The following is a 17,043-nucleotide window of genomic DNA, read 5'->3' as shown; positions in this document are numbered from 1 at the left end:
ACCTGGGAGCATTATCGCTGCTAACAACTTATCATTTTAATGAATACTCAGATAAAGTTGAGCTTTTAAACTACAGAATCATTAAATGAAATTTTCACCCACTTTCAAAAACATTTCCAGCCTTAGCATGCTAACACCGGATCAAGTAATTTTTTATGGCCTCTTCTGAAACTTAACTTGGATATGTTATGTCACAGAGGTTTACTGCTAGTATTGATTAATTGACTGTGGTGCTAATGGGGCTAATTATTACCTGACTTACCTCTGTGCATGAAACAATGAGTATTTTTGTCTTTATCTAGACAAGCTCACGATTTTTAGCGCCCTCGTTCATTTTGTTTCCCAATACATGGTTGTTTGTGCCCTAGCAGATGACACGGACAGGATGCCAGGCTTGCTGCCTGCCGCTTCCCTGGATGTGCGCACCACAAGAGGGCACAAGACCTCCAGCTATCCCCGGCTGGAGCAGGACAGCGGGAGCAGCTGCCTCTGCACGTCTGCCCCCGCAGGAGGGACATCACCGTGCATAAGGTTCATGAGTATAAAGAAAAATAAATTGCACGAGCTTCACTAGTGTAAAGCAAGTTAAAATGATACTAGAGAACGCCGTCAATATTTCTGTGGAAAAACAGGGTTTGGAGCTATGTTTTAGTCCAAATCATTTCAAAGTAAGCTGGCCAAACAAGGGTTGGCAGAATCAATGATGATTTTACTATCTCTTCAAAATCCTCATTTCTTTAATTAACTGAGAGTCCCATCTGAATGACAAAGCCACCGATGCCCAGATGAGTGACACTGTAACTACGCAGCACTTTCAAAGGTCATTTGAGGCTCCTAGGACTGTTAGAGATCCTGGAAACAGAACAGCCTATATCGAAGGTCTGGCACTTTCAAACATCTGCATTTGCTTCATTGCAATTTTATACAAATCCTTTTTCACATAAAATAAGGTAAGAAAAAAAATTCATAGCTATAATATACCTGACAGTTACTTGCTTTACAGCCTTTAAAAGTTCCTTTAAAGTACACCCTCTTTGCAGGTATTAGCCTCTTTAACAGATTATTTATCTATAACTTCAAAGATAATAAATTGTCCTTATTAATCTGGTATCATAAATATACAGATACACATCATATATCTATATACTTTCTAATACTTGTAAGTTTTGCAATTTACCCTGCTAAAAAGGTGTATTTATATACAATCATATTCCTCTTAAATAATTCTATTTTCTGTACATCACATATTTTGCAGCCATACCCTGCATAATTTCAACTTGCATCATACAACTCTTCCTAACAAGAAATCACAAACGGAACTTTTGCTGCTCTGGAAAATTTTAAGTACCATATAAATATCTTTCTTCAAAATTGTACTAAAATGTCAAAAAGACCTGTCAGCAGAACTTCAGCTGAGGAAAATAAAGAGAGATGAGAATTATAGAAGAACCAATACAAACTTCACCATATCATCACCCAAAACAGTGTAATACCTCAAAGAAACAATTCTCTCATCCAGATCTTAAACTACAAGTTCAGCACTCATGGCTCTGAAGAGAGGTTAGGTGGAACTGGACGCTAAGCCAAGAACATTTTGCTGCAGCCTGCTCCATCCCCATTCACCTCTGCCCATGGAAACTCACAGTGTAATCTCTAGCTAACTTTGTACTACACTTTCCATTATGAACCTGTTTTCTGATGCTTATCATCTGTAAAATGTAAACAGTTTTGGATTCCTTTTTACCTTCTGAGTGTGGTGCTCAAGACAACTCAGCCATAGGCATCATGTAAAGTGCATGAACAGCACAAGCCTGGGTGAGAGAATCCTAGAGGAATACCCACTCCACAAACAGTACATCCAGGTGAGCAAGGAGAGGTGACTCCCATCGGGTTATTACATAAAAGGTTACTGCCACCTTTTTGGAAGTGGCTCAGTTATTCCAGCTGAGCTACATGGATATTCTCTGGGGGTCACTTCAGATGCTGGACCCAGGGCAGATGGCAGTGGCGGGATTAGATTTAGGCAACTCCTCACAACCCTATATTGCCTGACCATAAACTCTCCCAAGCCTGTGGCTCTGAACAGGCTTTATAAAGGACCTGTGTACCTCAGACTTCAGCATCAATGTGCTTGGTTGGTACATGCATAAATCTTCTACTGGTATGACCCAAGTCTGCCCTACAGAAATGAGATTAAAACAGCTCAATGCTGCATTGTGCTTCATCCCTCCATCTGCCACTGAGTTCCTGTATAAAGCTTTCCATATTGCCCGTACAGCAACTGTATGTATGATTCCTACATGAGGCAAATCATGCTAATTACATTTTCAGCTGATCATTAATTGTATGGTCCTACTCTTCTAACCACCAAACTTGAGGTGTTCAGGTCTGAATCACACTAAATATTCACAGGTGTAACTACCTATAAAAGAAGCCTTGGTCTAAGTATATATGAAGTAAAATCTCAGATTTCTTGAATTTGGTAAACTGGTGTTAATCTCATTTCCATTCTGTCAAATGTGATTTTCAGGGGAATAGTTGTAGGAGGATGCTCTGCCTGGACTCCTCTCTGAGGAGTTTGGAAAGCAAAGGGGCCCCTTCTGCACCCCGTGACTCAGAGGGAAGGCCTCTCTAATGAACTTTGTCTGAAGCTCCCGTTCTGCCCATGGCAAATTCCCATTCTGCCCACAACAATAAAAAAATCTAAGATTCTGCAGTGACAGGATTTTTAACTAATACAAAACATTTAATTTCCAAACAGACCAACAGAAGTATTAACCTGCCTTTCTCAATGGGAACTGTTTTGGATTCCACAAGGCACTAACTGTCCCCTCAGGAGGACAGAATGGCCACACAGGGCTTAACTTCTGCCTCATTTGAGTGGTCAAGCAGAAGAATCACTACAGATGTATTGGATTTATTGGAAGACATTTAATTCAACCAAAAATCTGGTGCCTGTATTAAAAGTCATAATAAATTATGACTGTGAGGAGTTGGAGATCTTCAGAAAACATTATCTTTCATTTATATATTTTCTAACTCTTTTGAATTTTTACTGACTCAAAGGTAATTCAGTGTCTTGCCTAACTTTGAGTTGTTAGGATGTGGTCACTTCCTACAGTGACCACATTTCAATCAACTCTTTATTAATATTAAATAATAATAAATATTCCTCTTCTGTGCTCAGTACAAGACTTGAATGCAGAGCAATAAGTAATACATGGAACCACACACTGAATTACATGGATTAGCAGAAAAAAATAGTTTTTAAAAAAAAATTATTTAGATAGTCACATGTATCAATGGTACAGAATGAGAAACACAACCTATGTTGGAAACATATATCCTGTGTCATGGAAAGCTTAATCAAAATTCATACAGACAAAAGAGTTGATTTTTTAAGCCATTAACTCTGACATATCTGATTTTGCCATCTTACCATGTGATCACTTCCACTACTGCTGATGCAAATAATCATGGGCATAGTTAGAAGAAATTATACTTGGAAATGCTTTGTTAGACAGCAAAATGGTATTTCAGGACTGAGTTTTCTGAAAATCCATTTCTCTGGCAGCTGTGACAGGGAACCACACTGACACCATCTGCATTAGCAATTTACATTCCTTGCAATGTGCTTCCTCCCATACAAACCCTAGCAACTGCATGATCAGTGTGATACAGCATGCCCTCCACACACCAAATTTTAAGTTTAGGTCGTCAGATTTGATGCCAGAAGGCAGCAAATCAGAGTCTCTGTGCTGATAATTCTGCTCCTATTTCAACCAAACTGAGGGACTAACAGAAATGCCTAAACTTGGAGCAGCAGCAGAGTCAATACCATAAACTCTCCCTGAAGAAGATAATTGAAATGGACAGAGACATCCATAGAGCAAAGTGTCCCATCTGAGAGATGATATTCCTGTAAAGGGTCTACCCAAATTCCTCACTTAGGCAAGGGGCCTACATGCCAAATATTCTCTCTCCCTTTAGCATATGAAGACTGGCTTCAACCAGCATGAAAAAACCACTATGAAAACATTATGCAAGTTATGGAAATACTTAAGACGTGATAATATATGTGCTGATGAGCTGCATAGGCTTTTTCTTTTTTTAACAAGACAATACATATGAAATTCCATGTGATAAAATGTCAGTCAGTAAGGCAGCATTAAGATCCAAAAAATACAGTTATTAACCTGCTGGGTAAAATAAAACAAATAAGCAAGGCATCTTAAGTCAAAGCGGTAGAAAACCAGGAGGCTCAGAGACAAATCTAGCTAACCAAAATCTCAGTATCGGAAAGATTAATGACATGAACTGTGAGATAAGCAGGATAGTCCTTGAAGCATTAAGTTTTGTAGGACTCTTGCATAGGAAAAGCTGCATATAAAAGGCAAAAAGCTGGAAAGGAGCTCTGTAGCAATTCAGGATTTCTGCAGAGGTCCTTAGCTTCCACACAGCTATGTTACAGCTGTAACACAGCTCTGCTCTCCCAAGTAGTCCAGCTTTCCTACTTCAATTTTTTCTCCATGTTAGCTCCCCTACAGCCTTTCTAAAATAGAAAGAAACTGCTGATCCTGGACAATCAACCTTGATTGAACAAATTTTGAAGGCTAAAACTAGGAATCCCTTCAGGCATTAGGATCAAAACCAGTCCCTTTTGCTTTAGAGGGTCTGCAAAGGAACAACATCTGGGAGCCTGAGCTATAAACCAGGTCGGGGGACCTGGGGCAGAGGAGGGATAAATGAGTAGGACAGACTGCTGGGGTGCCCAGAGGCTGAAAAAAACCAGCTGGTGACCAATTAAATCAGGAAGACATATAAGGTGTTAACCAGCATTATGCCATGTAGGTAGTCACAGAAAGATGGTGATCAGACACGTACATGAAAAGGATTAAGAGGCTGAGTCATGGCAGGGAAATTAATTTCCCTTAGCATATGAAGAAACTACTGATTCCTTCTGTAGCCAAAGCAGCTGCAAAAGATCCAGCTCTTTTTTGTATGCCCCATCACAGCAGGCACACACCTCCACTTACTTTTCCTTTACAGGCACGTGTGTGCTTTGCAAGCACACAGTATTTCTCAGTAATAGATGCCTTTTTTTACCATTTCAGCTACTCTGAAAAACGTGTGTACATTTTTTGTACATCCATTTTCTGCTTTTATATCCTAATTCTGTCCAGCACGTTTCTCTGAGCAGCGTGACGTGGGGCATTGTTAGTTTCTCATTCACGTTAGCATTTGGCTTCCTTTATTTCTGCAGGTTGCAGCCAGGAAACTGGAAAATGGGCCACAGGAAACCTGGCCTCCTACATCTGTCCCAGTTTGTAATAGCAGCTCTGGTTTTATTTTTCTAAGTGTCTCAGGTTCATTTTAACCCTTGAGATGACTGCTGCAATACCATGTGCAAGAATGTGACTGTTTTGCCATTATTTTTTAACCACCATTTCTCAATACTAGAAATTGAGATTTTTTTACTTAACTGAATTAAAGTCCATTAATATATAGAAAATACATCGCTACATGGGTTTTTAAAAAAACTCTTGCTGGAATTACCAAAACAATTCCATATATAAATTCCATGCTATATGAAATATCAAAGAGTATATATAGAGAAAAATATGGAACAAGATAGTGTCTATATGCATCCTAAACACAGTTCTAAAGTGCATGTCCATATGAAAAGTTGAAGAGCTTATAAATCCTCTAGGACAATTTTTCTATTTTTCATTTTAGTTTCTATAAAAACATTGAAGTACACTTGTTTTTCATCTAATTACAGAAGCAAGAGTGTCTATCAACAAAAGGAACTCTCCTAAAATAATTTAAAAATTAGTCAGCCATAACATTTTTCACTGAAAATTCATCTGTATAACTATGACTATATCATGAGAGGTTAAGGACAATTGCCAAATCTGCCCAAATGTTTGCTCAGAACTGTTTGAAAGAAAAAGCTGAGTCAGTCCTAACACTTTATTTCTCAACAGAGATGTTTCAAGGGTGATAAATAGGATGTGGTTGGTGAGGAGTTAGTGATTCTGCCAGAAAAGAGAAAAAACAAATATCAATTTGTTTACTCAGAAAGCTTTCATATATTCATCAAAGGAGATCTTACTGCTAATTTAATTTGGCTTGGAAAAAAAAGCTCTGTAAGTGTGTAAATATACCTGGTTTCATTTGATGCAGAACTTTCTCTGTTAAAGGTAATAAATCAAACTAGTGGTGCAATCCATACCCAGGACACTTTAGGGAACTGACTGCACGTATGATACAGAATGCTGGTAATTTTTCCACATCCAGCAACCAGGACATTTCCTGTCAGAGCATCCTCCAAGTACTTCCATTGTGTTGAAACTGCAAAAACTTTCTAAATCAGGACTTCCTCCTATTATATTTTAGAGGCGTCTTTCTGGGAAATGCAGATTCAAGCAAAAAAAAAAAAAAAAAAAAAAAAAAAAGGAATTCCTGCAGCACCACCCAGTGGAAACATTAGAGAAAGCCACAGGGGTGCCCCAGCGCACAAGTTCCAATTTACTGCAAAACTACAGTAATGTTGCCACAAAAACACAGACTGATTTAAGGATGAGCCAAAAAAACACAGAGGGTTTTGCTGGAGGATCTACTTAACAGAGTCATACAAGGTATGACTACTCTGCTACTCCAACAGTAGTCTTTTTACTTTAAATTATAATTCAAAAGATTTTTTTACAGTAAAAATGTACAAGGTCTCCTTCTCAAGCAAGAATACCCACTGTTATGGCCCAGCACGTTTAAAAAAAATAAACAGGCTCCTGTGGTTAAGAGCAACACAAAAGAGACAGCAGCAAAATCTCGCAAAAGATTAAGGGATAACATCAAGTTCCATCATAGAGAAGAAAACACTCACACATATGTCCAGTACTGCTTCAAGTAGGTACATTTGGTAATACAGTGTTTGCAGTTTTTAATTTTTTTACCTAAGTCAAAGAAAAGCGGAGGCAGATGTCCAAAGGAAGAAAGTTCTGCAATCTCCGAACTAATAAAACAAAGGACTGGTTGCCTGCCAAGCAGAGGTGTGATGACACCGCCTCGACAACACGAGTGTTTTCACATTTTTTGTAAGGATGCAGTTCAAGAAACAGTTTGAATCCCACTGGAGTAAAAGCCCTTAGCAGGAGGGAAAAAATGGTTAGTTGGTTCCCTGTGAAGACTTAAAAAATAACCTGCTCAATTATTTCTAAAGCTAGCCATAAACAAAACTACATAAATCTGTAATGGCTCCAAACCTTCACCTTGGGACAGACATAAAATGAGTGCAGACTCCTCACACTGCTTTCTGTCTGCTCATGTGGTGCACATCTGTGGCACGCTGGCAACATGCTATGCTGCAATCTGAGGGACTCCTGCTTTCAGAACCAGTCCTATATGTTTATTCTTCCCATATGACTTCCTCTTATATATTTGTCGGCATCAGTAGGACACAGATCATGATTACTTGACCGTCCTATATAAAATTTCTGATGTTTCCAGAGCTGAAGAAGGCAGAGGTTCCAGCCTCCAGGAACAGCAGCTAGTCTGATAGTTTACTTAATATATCAAGAGATGATTACTCCCAAATGTAAATGCTTTATCTGTACTCCCATCTTTAAACAAAGTATTAAAATTCTCAATTTTGCAACAACAGACCGAATGCTTTCTAACTTATTCAGTGTCTCTAATATGTTAAATTGTGTACTATTACTATCTGCTGTCTCAAATGCTGCTTTAATACATTTCATATTCAGATGTTTAAACTAACTTTCCCCTTGCCACTGATTTTTCCTAGGCTAAAACTCAGATAAAAAAGCAGGTCTTTTCATGCTGTGAGCAGAGAGGAAACTGGCCAAGAGGCCAGGAAACAGTCCTTGGAGTTCTGTTAAGGAAAACCAAGGTGGCTGGCAATTTTCATGAAACCTGAAGCACAGGAAGATCGTTGTAGTGTAGACTGGTGGTCAAACTTGCCTTACCATGCAAACTGGATTTTCAGAATTTGCTGGATTAGCAAAATGAGCCATTGAACTATTAAATAACATTCAGGCTTACCTGCATATTGTCATGTTTCAAGGGGAATCAGTTATAGCATTATACCAAAAATGGTGTAAAACAATTCAGCAGATGATAACCTACAAATATGGAATCATTTTACTTGGACAGTTTCTTCCCAAAACATTAGCTCTGTTGCAGTAGGTTTTGGAGCACAAGCCAGAGTGTAAGTTCCTTAGCCATAAAAAATGAGCAAGAGTCACAGCACTAGTCAAGGTCTGTATTTTTATTATCTCATAGCAAAAACATAAATTAAGAACTATTCTTACACATAAAAATCTCAAAGATCTGCTATTCTTCTCAGTACTAATCGAAGTTCTGTGTGTTTATCATGCACTAAGCTAAACCAACTAAAATATTTCAATCTTCTGACATTATTCACTTGCCTACTACATCAACAAGGACCTGCAGGTGAAACCTACATGTTTCACCTAACCTCATTTGTTAAACACTGGAATACCCCACACAATGTATTGTAGAATACATGAGATCTCAGCCAGGAGAAGATCTAGTTGTCACTCCCCTGTACTGTGTCCTGTGTGCTTAAACTAATTCCCACAGCTGCTGCAAACTATGAATGAGAGACAAATGAGACACCATTTCAATGATTACAGCAAACTTTGCTGTATGTAGAGTGCTCAGATTGCACATGTTTAGAAGTGACATCAATGCACCAATTGGTTTGTCAATGTCTCTGCTGCTCAGGATACGTAACAGCCACTGTTTTGGCTTGTATCCTGTCCTATTGCATCCTGTATCCTATTGAATTCTGTATAAAATTACACGTTTAAATAAAATGCAAAGACTCTTCTCAACTTGGATGGGACTGGATAGTCAGCATTATTGTGCCCTGCTCCCAGGGAATCAAACTGCTCTGTTCTGTAAGGGTTTTATCACTGAACTGTCAGTACTGAAGGAGTGCTGCAGTCATACTTTCTATGCCAGCCCTATTCCACACTCCATTTACTAAACTGACCACACACGCCACTTGCTCTGAGTCTGCTCTGAGTCACCAGACTTCACAGAGGTCTATATCCAGAATCTAAACCCACATTCCCATCTCAGCTATGTTAGTGTAGCATGGAAGAAATTCTCTGAAGGTAGTCAACTTCCTCCAGATTTCACTAACTGAGCTGCAAAAGGAATTTTTTCTTATTTTCTAAATGCTTTTTAAGATTGTTTCTTCACATTAATTACTGTTAATTGCTAAGGAGAGATAATGGTGTACTTCAGTCTATAAATTTTTTTGTTTGTATTGTTTGCTTGATACAGCAAAGGCCACTCAACACTACCACAACATAAACATTTAAAAACAATAACACACATTAGCGTCCTTCTCAAAAAGCCTAAACTGAAACAAGCCTAAAGCCTAAACATCTGATCAATTTTCATTAAAAAAACAACAAAAAAGAAGAAATATACACTGATGTAGTAACGAGGTGCTGTCACCACATTAGAGGCAAATAGATGTGGAATAGAAATCTGTTTTACAGATGAACTATCAGCTGTGTTGCAAAATAAGGATGGGAAACTTAGAGAACATTTGATTAAAAACATTTAGATCCTTTAGATGAAGGATATGATCCAAGTCTACGCTTTTGTGTACAACTGCAAAAGCATGTTTTACATTAATATTTTTGCTTATTCATTAATGTTTTCAGAAAAAGACCCATCATGTAAAATAGTATTAATGGGACTGTGGACTTAATACTTGGGTCAGAACCTAGAAGGCTTTTACCAATTTTGCATGATTGGTAATAATAATAAAAATTATGTATTATTCATTACATAATTTAATAACAGTGAAAAAATAAAAGACAGGGTATAAGACATGCGTTTTCCCCTCATAGTACTTCAAATGATCTTCAAGTTAGGAGCCACAAGATAAGAAAATTGTATACTTTAAAGCTCAAAAAACTAAGACAGCATTGCTTGCACAAGAGTCAAAACACATTAACATGTAGTAAACTGGTATTTGCGAAGATCATCCAAGTTACATTCTGAATCTTCAAGTATTGGGTAGTAAATTGGTAAGCAGAGACATAGATGTGACTGAAATAACTCTCTGAAACAGGTCTGGGGGAAGCCATGGAATGGGCAGTATCGTTCACACAGTACATCCGGCACTGCAAAATGTAGAGCTGTGGAAGACTAGGAGGGCCCTTCACAGAGCAAGCAAGAGCCACTGCAGTGCCTTAGTTACATTTAACATGCAGCTAGTCTCAGTGCATTAACAGAAGTGCTGACACACTCAAAAGTAAATACATGCCTAAGTGCTTTAAAAGATCAAAACAAAATAAGTTTTTGGCTTCCTTCAGAGACTCTTGTCCTGAAGATCCTGAGCTGCATCTAACTGCTCAGATGTGGACAGATCACATGCTATAGTCTTCAAAAACCTTTCTTTACATAGTTGATTGATATTTATCTTAGAAGTCCATAGGTGTCATGTCTATAGCTGTCATCATACAGTTGAACAGTTTTCAACACTTGGCCCATGCATGCAGGGGTCAGTGGACCTTCCTCCTGACAGTGAGCCAGAAGCACCGCAGCACTGCTACTGTGGGCACAGCTGCTCAGAAATAATTATGGATCCACAGATACAAGAAGAACAAACCCCACTGCTGGAAAAAATCACAGCAATGCTACTTGAGCAAGCAGCCAAAATTCAGACATGGTGTTGAGAACTCCATGACAGTAAAAAAAACTATCACTTTCAGCTGAGTTGTACCTGCCTAGGACATGGCAAAATTGGCTTCCTATATTCTTCACTGCCATATAATTTTAAAATATTACTTAAATATAGAGTTGTCTGGTATAATATGAGATACTACCCAGGAATTGCACCTGTCAAACAGATCAACAGCTTCAGGGTTCATTTCGGTAGAGCAAAAAACTAGTATTCATAAAAGAATAAAAATGCAGAACTGACTATACAGTTATTAACTGGCATTGAATTAGCTGCCAAGTAGTGTCTTTGTGATATTTTTGTATCCATACTTGTTGGCAGGTGTTCTTGCTTTTAGAAAAGCAGAAATTCTCCTTCAAAGAGCTTTTGAATTAAAATCCACTCTTAACAACAAACCCATAAGAACCTGAAATGTGATATAATTGCATTAAAGAAAGTTTTAAGGACAAAGATTAATTTATTTTTCTGAAGTGCACAGCTGAGAGGCACTTTGTGCTTCAGCTTTGTTTCCATCCATGCAGCCTTGTATTTTGTGGTGCAATGAGATGGACTTCCTGTGCCTACACCTTGACATTCTCCTCAAAATCATTACTAAGTCTTTAATCATTCATTATTCAACAAAATACTTCAACATGAGAACAGATATATTCGGTCTTTCAAGAGCTCTCAACAGCCTCCAGAATACTCATTGATTCATTTAACAAGCCACAGATGAAGTAAACATCTATCTAATGATTCAAGACTATGAGAGTCCCTATTGTGGGAAACACCGAGGAGAAACAGGGTGAATCAATCCAAGGATACACGGCACAACACGACTTCCACAGGCCTGTCAGTGACAGCCTGTGGCATGAGCCATCGGGTGTGGCTACCAAGCACAGACAGCAGCTCAAAACCAGCAGTGCTCTTTGAAACTGGCCCAGGATAACTGTCCTATAATCAGTGTCACAGCTCCAGAATGGATTCCAGCAGCAGCCTCCGGGCGTGCTGTGCACTGGAGCCACCTCCACCAGAAGAAAGCCATGGACTGATAAATCACCTCATCGCACAAAGATACCTCCCGTATCTTTATGGGAAGTACTAGCTAATTTATCAGTTCTTTATTATCTTAGATTATTTAGCATTATGGCCAAGAACCACTCAGAGAGGTAATATTAACTACATGAACTTCAAGTTTTCTATGATGTCACCAAAACATGCTAGTTAAAATCCTTTTAAATAAATACATGCATCACAAGTAACTACGTGTTGGTGCTCCCACCCTTATCCCGCACTCCCTTATCTTTAGTAGCCAAATGTCTGTTTATTTTGATACCTATTTCTTTCTTCTGACACAACATGTTGTCATGTGATTGCATTCCCAAGGCCAAGATTTGTATTTTCTGTACAGCTCATGGACCTCCATGTCTGTGTTGCACGCAGCTACCTTCCTACATGCAAACATATGAACTTCAGAGCAAGCAACAAGTTCCGTGCACCTTGGTGAACCTGAAAATTGACTTTCATTCTGTGCTAAGTGTTTCAGAACCAGCTTTTGACCAATATTTGTGTTCACTTGACCAATAATAGCTGCCCCTAAGAATAACTCTGTCATAAATACCTCCATCCCAAGAAGGGCACTACAAGAAGAAGGCAAAGTTTACATAATTGGATTTTATGCACAGCAAAGGAGAAATATTTCAGTCTTTGGAGTGATATACTTGATTTCTTCCCATGGCTTAAGTTTAATGAAATAACATTAAATAACAGGAACAGAGAACCACTGTGAATCAGTAAGCACTGAGAACTGCTAATGAATAAAACAAAATACACTTTTGTTTCTACATATAAAAGTGTCCATGTGCATGGTGTTATAAACAGATATAAGGAAGGCTGTAGCTGAGTTTCTCCCCTGAGACTGAGTTGCTTATTTCAGCTGTTGCATCTAGGTGGAGTCGGTGATATCAGAAAGGATATAAGCCTGTGGGTTTTTTCTTTTTAGAACAACTCACAGAGTTGATTAGGAAAAATCAAGATGTAAGCAATTATTGTAATACTTAGCAGACAATATATATTCCTAACACATTTTTATACAGGTGAAGAATAAAATTATACTTACAATAAAAGCATCTTTAATACTTTTATTATTTGAGTGGAAACTATAATGCATTACATAATATCTGGATTATTTTTTTCTATTTCAGACAGAACTGCTGTATTTTTAACACATCTGTGGATTACTTCTCATTCAGCCTTTCAAATTCACAGAACACACAACATGAAGTATACTACTACTACATCTGTTTTCCTGAGGACATCAAGATGTTTTACACTTATCTCGAACGAGCACAACATACAAAATCTATATAGTGTGGATAGACTACATATATATATATATATGTGTGTGTGTGTGTGTGTCTATGTAAGTATGTATGCATGAACATGTGTGCTTCGTCTACTCTGATTCAGTAGACAGCCCACTGAAATTCCAGCAATATTTAACACAATAAGTGAACAATTTAACGACCATATTTCAGAGAGAGATAGTAAGAGCCAGGAAACACTCCTCAGTTAGTTTTGGTGTTGTACACCACACTAACTGCTCCATAACATATTCAACATGTTCAACAGTATGTCCAATATTGCACTTCTTTCTCTAAAACTGAGAATTTCACAAAAGAAATAAACCTCCAAAACTGAAAAATAATCCCTCGCTTCCTGATGGCTGCATTTGATTGAGACAGAGATTAGACATTGTCTGGTTTGTACACTATTCTAAAAATTCTTCACTGCCCAGCTAGAAAATCGAGAGACATCTGTGTCTGGAGATTTTGTCACTAATCCACTAATAGAAGTCCTCTGTGCAGGACTAATAGAAGTCCTTCCTGTGAAGTGATGTTAATGAAGAACTTTTCTGTGCCACTTGGACATAGGAAGTACAGGAAACACTGCAGATCCTCAGAGGTAAACACATGATATACTGCAAGCACTATTTTTTGGCATAATATTTGCAAATTAGTCCAATGCTATCACATAATAATTCAAGTAAGTAGCTAAGTGTTACTTCCTAATGCATACAATTTTATTTGCATTTATTGACAATTCCTTTAGCTAAAATCCACTTGCAAACGAGAATTCATTTTCTTTGTTTGCTCCAGACTTTTTTTTTTCCCGCAAAAAGTTGTTACTTCTATTTTAAGATTGGTGGGGCATGGCAAAAATCTTTGTAATTCTGAACATAGACTTCTTTCATGAACATAATGAAAGCAAATCATCAGAAAGTAATTACACAAACCACTAAATCAAAACTGGTATGTATAAAATCACTTGAAAACTACATACATAAAGCACCACCACAGGAAGGCTATGTGGGTGAATATATTTTTCAAATATGGCCATCACCTCAGAATCTTGGCTCAAAATTTTTTAACTTTGCAATTACACGCAATTGTCAAACATGCATAGAACATGTTTATCATTACAGAGACATCTTGCTACCCCATTTATATGCTTCACCCTATGGAAATATTTATGCATAAATTAATCCGAAATAATTGAAAAGTCTGTATGAGCAAAATACGAGATGAATCACAACTTTCGGCTTGAAATGAAACGCAACGACTGACTTTTGGAGTCCCCATGACCTAAAAGATGCTACATTATATAAAATTGTCATAGCACTACACTCGTAAGTAAATAAAGATGTAACTTGTCTCACTTTCAACTGCAACGTTAGAAAGGCTGACAGGGCTTCACAAAACCCTCCTGTGTTAGGGAACGGAAACTCCTAATGAGATTAGTTGGTGTGTGTGCAGACATTACTTAGCCATGACTAAATGGGCTCTCTTCCTGCAGCCAGTGGAAAATTCAGGGAACTTTTTCCCCCTGCAGCATCAGAGTCCCTCTAACCTTCAGCAAAGCCAGATCCAACAACAACTCTCCACTTTCTCTCCCTTTCTCCCTCTCTTTTTTTTTTCGCCTTCCCTTACAAACATTTTTTGTGTTTTCTTTTTTTTCAGTTGGTGGTGGAAACTATCCACGTCGGCCAAGGGGGTCTGGGGGCAGGGGGTGGCTAAAAAAAGAGGGTGGGGGGAGGTCCGGAGAGAAGGCAGAAGACTACAAAGGAAACTGTAAAAAGGAGCAAATACATAAACCTGAGAGGGAGAAAACCACATAGTTTCTTTGTGAGCTGCAGTGACTCATTTTCAAGATGTTGTCTGCTGCCAGTTTCAAACCGGAAGCGCATGGCAATTAGTCTTGCTGTTTCCAGACAAGCCAGAAACTCTCCCGACACTTTTTTTTTTTTTTTCCTCTTTTTAAACACCCTTCTGCAGTTTCTGCAGGAGCCCTCCCTTCCCTCCCCCCGCGCCCTCCCCGGCCCCGCTCGGCCTCGCAGCGCCGCCGGGGACCCCGCGGCGCCCCCGCCGCCCTGACAGGCACCGGGCGGCCCCCGCCGCCCCGAGCGCCGTACCCGGGATGCCGCGGGAGGGGCAGCCCCGGCACCGCCAGCCGGCACCGCCGGGGAGCGGGACGCGAAACGCCCCGCCACCGCCGAGGGGCAGAGCGGGGTCCCGGGGTTCTCCGCGACCCCCGGCGCCTCCTTCCCGGCCCTGCCGCTCCTCACCCGCCGGCTCCTTCTCCCGCATCTGCCCCCCTCCACACACACACACACACACACACACACACACACACACACACACACACACACACACACGGTCCGCCCCCTCACCTGCACCCGCAGCTCCCGGGGGGTGGCAGGGGCCCCGGGGAAACCTCCACCGGGGCGGGGGCCCTGCGGCTGCGGAGCCTCCTCAGGCATCCCGCCCCCCGACCGCCGCCCCCGCCTCGTCACCGCCGCGCTGCCCGGGCCCGACCCCGGGGCAGGACCCCTGGGCTCCCCGGCCCGTGCGGGGCTCCGAGCCCCCTCCCCGCGGTGCCCGGCAGCCTCACCTCCCTCCCGCGGGCTGTCCCCGCTGCCAGCCCAGCAGCGAGCGGAGCGCGGCCCCGCAGCAGCCGCCGGCCTCCCCTCCTCCTGCCCGCAGCCCCCCGAAACTTTGCGGGAGCCGGGGCGGGCGCAGCAGCACTTGTACCTACCCAGCGGCTGAGGGACTTTTCCGCTCTCTCCTGGTAGTCTAGAGGGAGCTGAGTAAAATTCCCTGATTCTCCATGCTGACAGTCTTCTGCAGGCTCTCTGTTTCTCTAGTAATGAGATCCTGATTTTGTTTTCCCTTTTTCCTTTTTTTTTTTTTGTTTCCCCTTGGGCCGGTGTGTGTGTGTGTGTGTGTGTGTGTGTGTGTGTGAGCGCCTGCCCGTGAGAGGGAGCGAGCAGGAAGCCGGGGCAGTCAGACAGCGGCCCGGCTCACTTCCTCTCCCGCACTATTCCCCGGGCGGTTTGCAGTCTGTGTAAACAGCCTTTTCCTCCCCGCGCCCCTCGCTCTGGCCGCCGATGTGCAGCATGGCTGTAACACAAGACACACGCATAGTACAGCCGGCAGCGGGGACTCCGCCGGCTCGCAGGGAGCTCCGCGACACCCCCGACCGTCACCCCTTCCTGTGCTACACCCCCAGGGAGGAGCTTCCCGCCGGCCGCCCCAGCTGCTTGGGCCAAAATGCGCCCGCGTTTCCCCGGGGGACATCGGGGAGATGCTTATGAGCCCCTTTTCGCCATCCCGGAGCATGGTGGCTGCTTTGGCCCCTGGAGAGACGGCCGTCTTCGTCCCACCGTGCTAGGGCTGAGGTCACCGTGGAGGGGAGCGTTGGGCACCTGTGGTGGGGTCATTGGGGGCTGAGGGGCTGGTGGGATGCAGTAGCTCACTGGACACTCGCTGGCCACCTTCCCAAGCTGAGCCTCTCAGGGACAGCAAAGTATGGAAGCGGTGCAACACGGGACAACAACTTAAATCGAGGAAGCACTCAAATCATAGCATCATGGAATAATGGTTTTATTTGGTTTGGGAGGGACCTTTGGCGGTTGTCCTGTCCAATTCCCTAGCAATGAGCAGGGACTTCATCAACTTGATCAGGTTGTTCAGAGCTACTGCTCCAAACTGGCCTTGAATGTTTCCAGGAATGGAGCACCTTCACGTCTCTGGACAACCTGTGCCAGTGCCTTACCATTGTAATTGTAAATAACATCTTCCTTATATCCAGTCTGAACCTATCCTCTTTTAGTTTAAAATTATTTTCCCTTTTCCTATTGCAAATCAACAAATACAAGCTGGATCTTGCAGCTCCACATAATACCTCAAGAGTCAGACCAGTGGTAGTTTGCTGATTGAGGTTTAGGTTTTGACCTTCAAGCTGTAGACTTCAGATAT

The 17,043-nt window shown here is 41.2% G+C and overlaps 1 protein-coding gene across 3 annotated transcripts in view; it reads right to left on the bottom strand.

The window, feature by feature from the left end:
* ELK3 (ETS transcription factor ELK3) overlaps window positions 1-16,286 on the bottom strand; it is a 36,144-nt gene extending 19,858 nt beyond the window's left edge. For 2 of the 3 annotated variants that reach the window (XR_012053490.1, XM_002189112.7), the window contains exon 1: window positions 15,821-16,286. The gene's annotated coding sequence lies outside the window, so the exon portion shown is untranslated. Of the gene's footprint in view, window positions 1-15,455; window positions 15,791-15,820 lie in introns of those variants that run through there. The other variant, XM_072923233.1, reaches the window with a different exon arrangement.
* Between the last annotated feature and the right edge of the window lie 757 nt (window positions 16,287-17,043).

The sequence above is a fragment of the Taeniopygia guttata genome, chromosome 1A, assembly GCF_048771995.1.
Source record: "Taeniopygia guttata chromosome 1A, bTaeGut7.mat, whole genome shotgun sequence".
Taxonomy (NCBI): domain Eukaryota; kingdom Metazoa; phylum Chordata; class Aves; order Passeriformes; family Estrildidae; genus Taeniopygia; species Taeniopygia guttata.
Note: the sequence above shows the minus strand (reverse complement) of the source record. Positions and strands in the feature narration are given on the sequence as shown.